At 47.0% G+C, this 13,904-nt stretch overlaps 1 long non-coding RNA gene across 1 annotated transcript; it reads right to left on the bottom strand.

The window, feature by feature from the left end:
* Positions 1-1,634: 1,634 nt before the first annotated feature.
* Positions 1,635-13,015, bottom strand: Gm39218. The gene is made up of 3 exons (XR_879057.1): positions 12,926-13,015; positions 11,688-11,843; positions 1,635-1,758 (listed from the first exon to the last, which is right to left on the bottom strand). It is a non-coding gene; the product is annotated as a predicted gene, 39218 (long non-coding RNA).
* Positions 13,016-13,904: the final 889 nt, after the last annotated feature.

Here is a 13,904-nt window from a genome sequence, read left to right as displayed (position 1 = left end):
CTGAGCTATCTCTCCAGCCCTCTTTTTTGTTCTTTATTTATTCGAGGTAGCTAATTTTGGTCTTCAACCTGACTACCTTTGGAATTAACAAGCAGCTGGAGGGATTTTTTTGGATTGGGACATTAGAAGTCAGAAGCACCACTCTAGGTCTAGGCACATCTCTGAATGGCAGCCCACATAAAAGGACATAAAAGAGGGAAGCTTTTGCATTTCGCTTGCTTACCTTCACTTGCTTGCCTTCGCTCTCACTGGCAAGTTTATCTATCCTACTCCTAAGGCATACGTTTGCTGATATTAGAACCTACATTTTCAAGATTCCAACTGTGGCTGTTTGATAGAAATGCCCCCTGTAGACTCATGGGTTTGAATGCTTGGCCCATAGGAAGTGGCACTATTAGGTGGTATGGCCTGTTAAGAGTAGGTGTGGCCTTGTTGAAAGTGTGTCACTGCAGGGGTCTCATATGCTCAAGCTAGGCATAATGTGACACACAGTCTCCTCTGCTTTCTTCGGATCAATATGTAGAACTCTCAGCTCCTTCTCCAGATGTCTGGATGGATGCTGCCATGCCTCCTGCCGTGGAAATAATGGGCTGAGCCTCTGAACCTGTAAGCCAGCCCCAATTAAACACTTTCCTTCCTAAGAGATGCCCTGGTCATGGTACCTCTTCACAGCAAGAAAACTCTAAGACACCACCAACTCTTAGAACCCCACGAACTCAGCACCAGACTGGGACTGCTTGGATATTCAGTCTGTAGACTGAACAACTACTAGGTCCTTGCTTTTTCCTCAGTAGACAGCCATTGTAAGACTACTCAGAAACACAGCCTGTAAGGCACTCTAATAAATGCACATACACAGAGACACACAGACACAGATACACACACAGACACACACACACATACACACACACACACACACACACACACGTTTCTTTCAAGAAGCCTTACTAATATATCATTGGAGTATTTTCTTATAAGTATATTCTTCATCATAAAGACATACGCTTTACAACTAAAAAAAAAAAAAATCCAAGGCCTGGAAAACCTACAGTCAAGAGCTCTGTCCAGCTACCTGCACAGTGAAACTGTCAAACGGAGCTTGCATAAGAAATCACCACATAGGGCTGGAGTGATGGCTCAGGAACAAGAGTACTGACTGCTCTTCCAGAGGACTAAGACTCGATTCCCACCAGCCATATGGCAGTTCATAACTGTCAATAACTCTAACTCCATGAGCTCTGGAGCCCTCACAGAGACAGAAAGACATGCATGTAGGCAAAACCACCAATGCAATAAAAGTAAACACATCTTAAGGCGGGGGAGGGAGGGAGGGAGGGAGGGAGGGAGGGAGGGAGGGAGGGAGGGAGGGAAGGAAGGAAGGAAGGAAGGAAGGAAGGAAGGAAGGAAGTTGCCACAAACTTCCTGTCAAAGAATCACCTGTAATCTTCTAGACAAGACAGAGTACAATGGCTGCACACTACCTCACCATGTCTGAAGCCACTCCTGAGACAACGCAGCAGCTAGAGACTAGAAACTTCTAGAAGCTTCTTTGTTCCAATGTCTGGCCTGCATACTAAGATGAATCAGCTCAGACTGTTGACAGAAATACCTCCTCAGAGCCTCTCCTGTGGCTCAGGCTTCAGGCTTCCTGACTATGTAATGGCTTTGAAGGACACAGCAGAGAAGACTCTGGCAAGAAAAGGAAACTCCAGCGTCACTTCTGTGGGGTGGGATCGGTCAAGGCAGTCAGGAGCCGGCCTGGAATTAAAAGGAGGGATTGTGCATTCCACGGGAGGCTCTTAAAACTCCACCCTTTCTTAAGACACCACTCCTGTACCATGCAGAGTTTGTCCATGGGGTTATAGGAATTCCCACCTCACCTGGTGTAGAACAAAATCTCCTTATCGTATTATTGTATTTTATCTGGCCTTAAAAGAAACCGATACTCACAGCTGAAACTTTTTAATTTTAAAGAGTCTAAAAAGTCTGATAGAAAAAAAAACCTTACTGTTATCTCTTCTTCTACATGCACATTTAAATATTTTATTTATGTTCTCTTTCATGGTTTCATACTTTATAATGTATTTGCTCACGTCCCCTCACTATCTTCTCCTAGCAATTTTCCCCTCCAACCAAACTCCTTCTGAATAAGGGCCCTTTCCACTTTCATGTCTTCGGTTTTTAACCTGCTACATTTAGTTATTTTTAGAGTTTATTTTGTGTGTGTGTGTGTGTGTTCTGCATGAATGTATATGGTCTATAGTATACAGGTATATGCACCCAGGTATATCTCAGATGCCAGAGGAGAATGTTGTGTGCCCTGCTCTATCCCTCTCCCTCTTACTCCTTTGATGCAGGGTCTCTTACTGACCCTGGAGTTAGACTGCTGGCCAGCAAGCCTCAACCATTCTCCTGTCTCTTCCTTACCCTAGTGCTAGGATCACAGATGTGCGTGACTTTGTGAGTGACTGCCTGGCTTTTCACATGGATGCTGGGGATTTCAGTTCAGATCCTCAGGCCTGCTCAGCACAGCACAGCCAATGCTCTTCCCCGCCCAGTCACCTCCTCAGGCCCCATATGTGCACTTGAATCCTAAGTTTTCCACTTAATATTACAGGATATCCGAGTTCACACTTCATTTAATTTTCTTCTACAACTTTCTCTCTCTCTCTCTCTCTCTTTCTCTCTCTCTTGCTCGCTCGCTCGCTCTTCTGTTCTCTCCCTCTTTATCTCTGTCTATTCGTGTATAAAAGTGTGTGAGAGAGAAAGAGACAGACAGACAGACATAGATAGACAGACAGGCAGACAGACACAGTGTGTCTCATTGTGAAGCCCTAGCTGGCTTGGAACTTGCTCTGTAAGGCAACCCAGGCTGGCCTTGAACTCCCAGAGATTTGCCTGCTTTCTCCTTCCTGAGTGTCGGGATAAGAGGTGTATGCCACCATGCCCACCAAAACAATGACCATGAAGGGACATGATCTATACTTTCAAATGGCCCTTCCTGCTGAGCATGGTGGCACATACCTGTCATATTAGTAGTGGCATGCTGAGACAGGAAGTTCCTGAGTTTCAGGACAGGACAGCCTGAGCAAGGCTCTATCCCTAAAACCAAACCAAGCAAACAACGTCTTCACTGCATCATGTGGCTGTGTAAACTCGGCTCACATGCTCCCTGTTGTCAGCTTCTCGTTCTGTTCCACCTGAGCACTGAGGTAAAAACCAGCAGTGGAGCCATCTTAAGTGCTATGGTGGCCGTAGGCTGCACACCTCACCCCCTCTGCTCGGTATTTCCATCTACAATGTCTGATGTTTCCTGAGCACCAGCTATGTACCCAGCAGTCTTCTGTTGCATATGAAATCACTGATTATAATCCTCACCATTTATAGGTGTCCCCTACCTATTACTCCTAAGGGAACTGGTGAACAGAAAGGTGGGTAACTTGACCTTCTCTGCTAGCTGTAGTACCAGGCTGACCCTGGACCCAAACCTAGGTCTGTCTAAATCAGGGCTAAAGACACTGCATTAGCATTGTAGATATCAAGGCCGCCTGGCAAACCCGGCAGTAAGTGGGAGTGTTAGGGCCTAAACTCTGAGCTCCGTGACAGAAAAAGAAAGGGGGCAAGTGCTTAGGGTTGGCCCTTCTGGGCAAGTGCCACTGTGCTGGGACTGGGGTCATGGGAGGGCTGAATATAGTTCAAGCTGGTTTGGTCTTTAGTGACTTTTAGGGGGGAAAAGTTAGGTACAAGTTCACTGTCCAGGAAGCGAGCATAGCCAGGACAGACCCTTTGGTTTCTGTCTACTGTTGTCAACTTAACTGAATTGAGAGCCACCTAGGAGATTTGTGCACTCCCCGTGTGTGTCCGGAAGGGCCTTTCTAGAGACAACTAGGACATAAGGTGCTGGGCACATGACAGCTTGTGCTATACGTAGGGAGGGATGAGAACATAGGACACAGGGTCTGGTTACAGGAGGTTACACTGCAGTTCTATCTGTCCTGGCCAGCCATGAGGTGAACAGCTCTCTTATACCATAGGCTCCTGTGGCCATGACATTTGCCCAAGCAAATGGTGCTAAGTGACCATTAATTGAGATCTAAGAAACCAGGAGCTCAAATAAGAAATCTCCTTTCTGGTGTTCTCCCGGGATTCTGGTCCCAGAACAATAACAGCTCACCAGGCCTCCTGTACAGCAAAGCTGCTATCTCTGGCTCTGCCTTTGTACCTGCCCCAGACCGTTTGAGCCTCCTAGGTGGCTTCTCGGCTTGATTCCAGGCTTCTGTATGCTATTATCTACCAACTAAGCTTAATTAATATGCCAATCATGAGGCTGGAGAAATGGCTCAGCTGTTAACAGCATTTGTTGTTCTAACAAAGGACTAGGGCTGGGTTCCCAGCACCCACACGGTGGCTCACATCCATCCATAACTCCAGTTCCAGGAGAGCTGATGCCCTTTTCTGATCTCTTCTGGCCTAGGCACGCACATGGCATAAACATACCTGCAGGCAAATACTCATAGACATAGAGTAAATGGATCTGAAACTGAACACTAAACACCAATTGAATGACGTCACTACTTGGCTGTTTTCCTGCTCTCGATGGCTTGAGTGACCTAAAAATATCCAGAAGACTCAGCTCCAGACAACGCCTTTAGCATCAGCTCTGAGGTCCTGTCACTCTACATTTAGCATCATTAACCTATCTCAGGTCCTTGGAATCCAGCTTCTCCCTGCCCCTGGGCCTTTGCACATGCTGTTTCCTAGATAGTTAACCTCTTCCTTACCTTCATGACTTTCCAATTGTTTTCAAATTTAATAGAAGATGCTCAGGGAAGTTCTAGTCTCAAAGGATTACATAAGAAGTAGAAATGTCCCACATGCCCCCAGTTCCCAAGATGCACACTCCCTCCCATTAGCAACATCCCCCAGAAGAGAGGCACAGTGGTTACCAGCAGTGAGTCTACATTGACACATTGTGATCATCCGAGTCTAGTTTACATTAGGGCTCCTTCAGTGTTTTTTTCCATTCATGGATTTGAACATATGTGTACCTTATATCCACCAGTGCAGTGCAGAGCCATTTCGCTGTCCTGAAGCATCTCTGCCTCACCTGTTCACACCTGAGTACCCATCCCTGATAGCCACTGATCTTTTCAATTTCCCTAGTCCTGCATTTTCAGGGACATCATCCTCGGCACCACACCTTTGTGGCTTCTCTTGGTGATACACGTTTAAGGTTCCTCTTTCTGTCTCAGAGACCTATGTCTTTTTCTTTTTTTCTTTTTTAACACTGAGTAACATTTCAAGGTCTGAACCATCTCTCCATAATTTATTTTCATGCCTACCGAAGGAAGGCTTCTCCTCCCAAATCACCGAGTTTGAGCAATTATGAGCGAAACAGCTACAAACATCCACATGCAGGCTTTTGCATGTACATTACCCTTTCAACCTCTTTAGGTAACCCCCAAAGGATGCAACCGCTGGACCGCTGGGTAGAGCAGGTGTGGTTTTGCCAGATGCTGCCAGTCTTCCCCATGCTGCCTGCTTCAATTTCTCAGCAATGCATGGCAGTCCCATGTTCCACTGCTATGCTGGTGTTTGGTAGGAACATGTTCTGGGGTTAGCCGTTCCTACAGGTACGTAATGGTATCTCACTGCTCTCTCCCATTGGTGTTTCCCCAGGACATGTGACGGGAGTGTCCAAGAATATCTTTTCACGACCTCTTCGCCATCTGTAGATCTTTGACACTGTCTTTTGCCCTTGTCATCATTGGGTTGTGTGTTTATTTTTTTGTGTGGAGTTTCAAAAATTCCATGAGTGTTTTGGATAACACTTATCAGACATGTCTTTGGCAAATATTCCATCTCCATCTGGAGCTCATACCTTGGCATCATCTTTCCCTGCTGACGTTTTTAAATGGTGTGATGGTAGCCTAGCCAGTCTTCCTTTCACAGAGCGTGCTTTCCCAGTTGTCTGAGCAGTCACAGCCTAACTCGGGGTCCCCGCATGCCCTGCTGTCTTCCGGGAGGGCCATACCTATTGCTTTACACCCAGATCTGCTTTCTCCTTTGCTACTGTGTTTGGGAAGGGCATTTTGGTCTGCTTCGGGTTCATTTTCCCGTGGTGGATAACCAGTTGTTCTGGCACCCTTCGTTGATGGGCTGGCTTTGTCCCATTATACGTCTTGGCTCCCGAGTGCTTCTCTTTTCAAGTCTGAAAGCAACCTCTTGGGGGAGTGTCTTTCCCTGACTCCCTGCCCTCCAAGGAAGCCTCCTATAGTCTCTCGGAGCTGCTTCTCTGTGTGGGACCCCATCCGAGTGTCCACCACTCCGCTGACCTAGAAGTTCCATGGGTGGAAGCCACATGTCTCCCATCAGCACCTGGTGGCTCTTCATTGTATTTATCTGGACACTACTGGAGAATTCATGGCCAGCCAGCCAGCCCCAGGGGCACATTGTTATTTGTTCATATAGACTTACTGGTGCTCACATAGGGCAGATATGAAGGTTAGCATCCCCAGTAAGATGAAGTCAAAGCCACCCCAACTTCAGTGTGGCCTCTTACTCATTTTCACACGGGCTCCTGCAATTTGCCGTATAGCCCAGTTCAGCCTCAAACTCATGATCCCCCTGCCTCAGCCTCCAAGTGCTGGGATGAATACAGGCATGAGCTACCACAACTTAGTAGATGTTTCTCAGAGCCCCTGTGTCATCCACAGGACCCTCCAGCAGGCAGATCCCAGAATGAAGTTCTAAGCCAGGACATCAAAATCCAGAGCCACCTCTCCAACAGCCAGTGACCTTGGCCAGGTGACAGTCTTGACAAGATGGCTATGGGCTCAGGTAACCCACCCAAGCCAGATAGCAGCCAGAATGGTAGAGGCTCCTGCTTTGCTTTGCTCCGTCTGGTTCCACTTGGCAGAGCCTGCCAGGAATGGTGCTTTTTCTACATAATGGTTAAAATTCTTAGCAGTATTATTCTCTGCTTTCCTTGGCAGCCAACAGAACATACTTCTGATGTGGCAGGTAACCGGAGAGGGCCTTGGTCTCAACAATTTGCTGAACACAGGGTTTTGTTCATGAACATGCATTAGGACACTTGGGGTACTCCTCAGGAACCCCACCAGCCTCCTTGGAAGATTTGTATACCACAGAAGAGGGATTAGGTTGGAGGGTTAAAAGAGAAAGCTTGCACAGCTGACCTAGGAGCCTCTAAATTGCCCAAGGTGAGCCACAGGATTTACCCAACACTAGGGCTAAGTCTCAACCTTGGTCAGCAGGTAAGAATACAAGCAATAATGTCTATTGGGAAGAGGGTAGGTGGAGCCTCATCTTCTGGCTGTGTGACTTCACAAAAGATAATCAACCACTCTGAGCTGCTAGGTCTGCTATAAAATGCATCCTGCGGCCAGGGTGGTGGTGTCGGGAGGGAGGTGGGTTCTGACAGTCAGCTTGCCACTGTATCCTGCAGGTCTGGAGCAGAGCCTAGCACATAGTGAGAACGTAAAGCAATACTTGTCAGTAAACTGGCTAGCTGACGGTTGTAATCCCAGTGAGCCCCATGCAGAAGATCTGTATCTGTGGAACTTTCTTAACGGCCCACAGCTCTACTGGATCCAAGACACACTGAGGCGCAGACCATGCCACAGGAACCTTCAGAGTGAGCAAATATGGACAGAGTGTAGTATCATTCACACTGGCCATTTTTCTTTGTTCATTCAATAAGCATCAAAGGAGGGCCACAGCTGGTGCCACCTGACACCTGATCTCCAACTCCCCAACCCTGGCCAGGTGTCCCACAAGTCATTTGATTCTGACCCTGGGCTCCCAGGGTGAGCATCAGACTCCATAGGCCCAGGCCTGCACCCCACAGGCTGCCCCCACTTCAGGTGCCTGCCACACTTCTGCCAGATTCCCACAACCCTGTTCTGGGTTGACTCACAGAACTTCACAATGTTCTACACTTACAGTTGCTGGTACACAAGAGAGAACACCACTGCAGGGCAGCTAGTAGCACAGTGGGCGGCGAGAAGGATGCATAGCTTCCCCTCCCTCGCTGGGCACCTCCACATCCACACCAATGTGCACTCAGTGTCTTCCCTCCAGACTTTTTACAGCCCAGCCTCCTCCCTTCTGCTTCCTAAGCTAGGGTGGGACTGATGGCTCTGTCCCTTTAATCCTCTGCTCTTTCACTGGCCATCCTCAGGCTGTGTAGGTTACCCATTCCTATTCCCGAAGAAATGCTAAGCATTATAGCACTTATGTGCCAGAACACAGGTGAATGCTAAACGTATTTCATCCCACTCCACGCATTTCTCTAGGGCCTTTTACTTCCAGTAGAAGTCTAGATAGGATTACCAAGAGGTGTCCGTCTCAGTTACTCACCAATAGGTCAGCACGCTGCCCCAAGTGAGCTCTCCGGGACGTCTACCTCTAGCTTAGCAGGACCCAACCCCAACTTTCTTACATACCCTTGAGTTACCAGGCTCTGGGAATATCTGCATGGCTTGTGTTCACAGGAGACAGAATATACTTATGTCCAGGACTAGGCATAAGTATATTCTTGACCTAACAGGAGGCTTCCTGCATCACTAGCATTTCTTCATGGTAGAGGCGTGTGCTACAGAAGAGCAAGAGGGAAAACCTTATAGGACGCAACTCAAGAGCCAAGCTTTAGATCTCAACAGCAGAGATCAGAGATCCCCAAGACCCAACTCCCGGTGAGCTTACCCACTCCTGTCCCCTTAGCAGATGATGCTATTCAGGTATCATCCCCTCCCCTGCAATTCACCAGACCATAGCATTCTATCACCTACACACGGCATTTGAAATGAGACATCTGCCTTCTGCCATGAGTTGCCTCTCTTATAGAAAACGGATAGTAAATTTCAAATCATAGGAAAACTGCATGAAGCCAAAGATTACCCTTGGAAAAAGATCTCTAAAATCTAGACCAGGCTGGCCTTGAACTCACAGAGAACAACCTGGCCCTGCCTCCTGAGTTCTAGGATTAAAGACATGCTATGCCTGGCTGAAGCCTGGACTTCTAAGGAATGAGTGCTGCCAACTAGGTGGTTTCCCTCCAGCATTGCTATAGGCTGGCATGTGGTTGAATACTAACCAATTGGCTTGACTGCCCCTGAGAGACTGAGGAATATGGAGCTGTCTAACTTTAAAGGTCATAGAGTGGAAGTTTGGCTTCTTTTCCATATCTTTCTCCCAGCCACTGATGTTCAGAAACTCACTAAAGTGAATGAATGACAAATGCAGACGTTGTGCTTTCTGTGTATACTCCAGCTCGGCTGTGGGAACAGCCAATAAGATTTTTTCATGGGGTAGGGTGTCTTGACCCAAAGCAGAGCATGCTACTGAGTCAGGAACATCTTGTTAGAGAACATGGAGAATCTGAGACAGGAAGCACAAGTCTGTTTGGGATGCACTGTGAACACAAAGCTGAGTGTCCTCAACATGGTTAGTTTAAGAAGAGGAAGAGGAGAAGGAAGAGGAGGAGGAGGAAGAAGAAGAAGAGAAGAAAAGAAGGAAGAAAGGAAGGTAGGAAGGAAGGAAAGAAGGAAAGAGAGAGGGGAGGGAGAGAAAGTCCTATGAAAAAGGAAGGGCAGAAGACTATGACGAAAGCACCCAGCACCGAGCATCTGGTTCCTCCACATGTCCTGCAAAATGTACCAAAAACAATAAGGAAGAAGCTGCTGAATACGATAAACGTTTGGCCAAAGAAAAATACTGGGAACGGGTTGCCAAGAGACATAGACTGCCCTCACTGAGAGCTTCTACTTCTGGGTCCAGTCAAAAATAAAAATCTTTAAGAGGAAGAAATAAATGACCAGATTTTGAATTTTAAAAAAAAGGAAAGAAAAGAAAAGAAAAGAAAAGAAAAGAAAAGAAAAGAAAAGAAAAGAAAAGAAAAGAAAAGAAAAGAAAAGAAAAAGAAAAAGCTTAAGAGTTGTTTAGGGGCATGGGACAAAGGGTAAAAATTGAGCTTTGTTTTCTCTTTCACATACTGAGTATCAAATCAAGCCAGACAGAAGAGCCCCTACAGCCTTAGCACTCTGCCCAGAGTACTCAGTGTGCCTGGTTTCAAGGGCTATGAATGCAACTACACTGAGTTTGCCATCCATGCACTATTCATCTGATCCAGGAAAGCCTAGAAGGAAGAGGGTGTGACTCATCATCTTGAGGACCTGGCGGGTGTCATTGTGCATCCTGTTTCTTTACAGCCCTCCATAACTGTATAAGGCAGAGCTGCTAACACCAAGAAACATAGTTACTGCTATTTGGACAAGAGATTACCAAGTCTGATACCCTTCTGAGGAACTTCTCAGATCAAACAACTTATCAAAAAGTTAGCTCATCTACAGATGCTAAAAGGGCTGGGAACTCATCTTGGACTCCCTTACAGCTAGGTGCCAGCATGTGATTTGAACACTGTTTACCAAATGTATCTACCTAGATCTAAACATGCAAAGGTTCTGTTTGGTGTGTGGACAGGGGAGAGCCATGACCATAGCAGCAGGCACAATACGGAGTACAAAGCAATGAGTCCCACAAGTCAAGGACAAACAACCTGACAGTATAAAATGCATGGGCCAGAAAGCCATGGAGGGGGAAAGCAAATGACTGGGGAGGTTGAGAAAAGATGTGCAGCTGGCAAACAGGAAGCAATGGGATTGGATGCTTTCTCACAGTGTTTGACAGCAGTATGAAATTCCAGAAGGTGTCAGTACCCTCTCCTTCCAGGTTTTTTTTTTTTTGTTTTGGGTTTTTTGTTGTTGTCGTTGTTTTTGTTTGTTTGTTTGGTTGGTTGGTTGGTTGGTTTGGTTTTTTTTTTTTTTTTTGAGATAGGGTTTCTCTGTATAGCCCTGACTGTCCTGGAACTCATTTTGTAGACCAGGCTGGCCTCGAACTCAGAAATCCACCTGCCTCTGCCTCCCAAGTGCTGGGATTAAAGGCATACACCACCAACGCTCGGCTCCTTCCAGTTTTATAGACAAAAACTGATGAGGTACATGCCCTACCTACAGCACATGCAGATAGAGTCCAAACCCTCTTAGGTTGGTTGAGGTGACTGGTCCTCCCAGCACTCAGGGACAGTGTAAGGGAGAGGCTCTTGGAGCAGCATGAGCCTCCACCAGCTCCCACACTAGTGGCAGACCCTGGGATCTAAGCTTTCCCTTGCTCACCCCAACCTGCCGTGCACACACAGTCATGTTCTACATACACTGCATAGTGTACAAAGCAGGGGCATTATGCACACGAGCAAAGAGAGAAGTAGGGTGCTCTCTGTAGCACTGCTACAGGAAGAACATGGGGAAAGGACTCTCTAGGGTAAAGACTGTTATGTGCAGCCCAGATTTCTCTTCAGGATGGAGATATTGCTCCTTCCTCCATCTTCCAGATGTGTTTGTTGTTTAATGGCTCATAGCTGAGTTCCTCTAGGAAAAGTCTTTACGGGACATAGCAGCCATGTCAATAGTGACACACCCTCCTCAGCAGAGCCCGTGGTGACTGACAGGACAGTAGCGAGAAGGCCCTGACTCTTCCTCTAAGGAAATAATTCAGAAGGCCTGCTCCTCCTCCAGAGGACCCCACAGGATCACCCATGGTCCTAACCAAGATTTGCGCTAGGCAGTTAACACCCAGGATCCTGGATATTGGTAGAATATAGAAAGTACCTGTCAGGAAGATATGACGCATTTAGTCTTTCTCTGAGGCAAAAAGTGGTGCAAATACTGTTGTCTTATGTCCTGTCATGAAGGAGACATTTTGCTTCCTCTCTTAGCACCAGCCAGTAGTCAGAATCAACTCCCAAGATGACCAAGGGTATGGACCTGCATAAGGAGGGGAAAGACTGTGTGATTATTTGAATAAGAATGGTCCCCACAGACTCATATGTTTAAATACTTGGTTCCCTACTCCCCATTGGTAGGATTAGGAGGTGGACGGGGTGCAATCAAAAGACTCATTCCATTCCCAGTGTCTGTCTCTCTCTGCCTCTAACTTTCAGATTCAGATGTAAGCTCTCATGTCCCGCTGGTGGTGCACACCTTTAATCCCAGCACCCAGGAGGCAGAGGCAGATGAATCTCTGATTTCAAAACCAGCCCGGTCTCCATAACAAGTTCTAGAACAGACGGGGCTACACAGAGAAACCCTGTCTTGACAAGCAAACAAAACGATGTGAGCTCTCGGAAACTGTAAGCTGAAATTAAATGTTTTCTTTCATAAGAGAACATTTGCTGCTTTATCAGAGCAACACAGAAGAAACTAAGACAGACTGTCTGACAAAAGAGCCAGGGGACCCCTTCAACCTGTGTGGCGAGAGCTTCTAGAAAGACTGGCCTTGGAATCCAATCCTAGGACTTCTGAATTAAAGGGATCATAGGGAAACAGATGATAAAGTCAGAAAGGATCTTTGAAAAACATTCGCCATGATCAAGTTTAATACCTTGAGATACGCATGATGTCCCCAACATGGGACCAGAATGATGCTTTGACCTTGAGCCATTGAGATGCAATGAGGTCACCCATGGGACATACTGGGCACCATGCCTGACACATCTCTGGCCCTCTGTTGAGATCAACCTCAAAGTCCTCAAGAGGACTCTCCAGAACCCCCTGCCAGGTACCCTTTCCAAGAGCAACCCGCTCCCTCTGTCTTGGGAATGGATTAGGAAAGAGGCTCTTCATAGGCGGTCCTCAAATTCCTCAAACAGGAGGGGATAAAAGAGTCCTTTAATTGGTACCACAAAGACTTTTCCAGAGAGAAAGAAATAGAACTGTTAAATGAAAGGCAGATTTCTCTGCAGGGGGGGTGGGGCAGTCAGCTGGCCTGGAGTCAGAGCCCAGCTACTGAGCCATTTTCCAAGAGGGGAGCCAGGACAGAGGGAGAATCGTACCCCACTCACGCTCACCAAATGTCCCGGTTCTGGCTGGCTGAGGCATGCTGCATGAATGAATGGGAGGTGGTGTCAGCACCGCGGGACAGCAGTTCCACACGCAGCTTGGCACGGCCCACTCATTAGGATGGGGCCACATGGAAGACTGGAGACAGCAGGCAGACAGAGTTGCTGACTTGAAGATACGGCTCCAGATGGTACCCGCCTCCAGAGCCCTGAGTGGATTGAAGGCCTTCAGTACACCATGGTTAACTGCTCCATAGGAGCAGGTTCCTATTTGAAAATCAAAACAACAACAAAAACCCACTGAGACATCTCACAGCACACAGGGGGACCTCAGCTACATCACTGGCCCGAAGGAAGAAACAGAGAACCTGAAGACCATGTGTGGGTCTCAGGAAACCTGAGAGCCCAGGTAGGGTTGGGTGAGCATTTCCTCATCCACTTTGACCTATATATTCACTTATGCATCTTCTGCAGTCACTCTAGCAAAATACCCCATGGCTGGTTTAATTTATAAAGAAAAAAGTGTTTGTGTGTGTGGGGGGGGAGGGGTCCTCTTTAACTCACAGTTCTGAAGATCCAAGAGTGTCAAGTCAGCTTCTGTTTGGTTCTGCTGCCTTTTGGCAGATGGTGTCACGATGACAAGACAGGACACAGAGCAGGAGAAGCTGGGCTCTTCTCAGAGCAGCCTGCATTTCGTGACATAGCTCACATAGGTCATCTAAGTCATAGGAGCTATGTCAATTGTTCCATGATCAGCACCCCTTGCTTGCTTTGCACCTGGAACACTTCTTTTCTTTTTTTTTTCTTTTTAGTTCTGATATTTTGAGACAGTCTTCCTTCCTACATAGGCCAGGCTGGCATTATAGAAATTTTTAATCCCTGTCTTTGACCATTTAGTTCCTGGATAAAAACACACACACACACACAACCATTATATTTACAATAAGCCTTAAACAACAAAATAACTGGGCAGATATCAACCCTCTAT

The sequence above is a fragment of the Mus musculus genome, chromosome 8 (genome assembly GCF_000001635.26).
Source record: "Mus musculus strain C57BL/6J chromosome 8, GRCm38.p6 C57BL/6J".
NCBI lineage: Eukaryota > Metazoa > Chordata > Mammalia > Rodentia > Muridae > Mus > Mus musculus.
The sequence above is the reverse complement of the archived record's forward strand: the minus strand, read 5'-3'. Positions and strand labels throughout refer to the sequence as shown.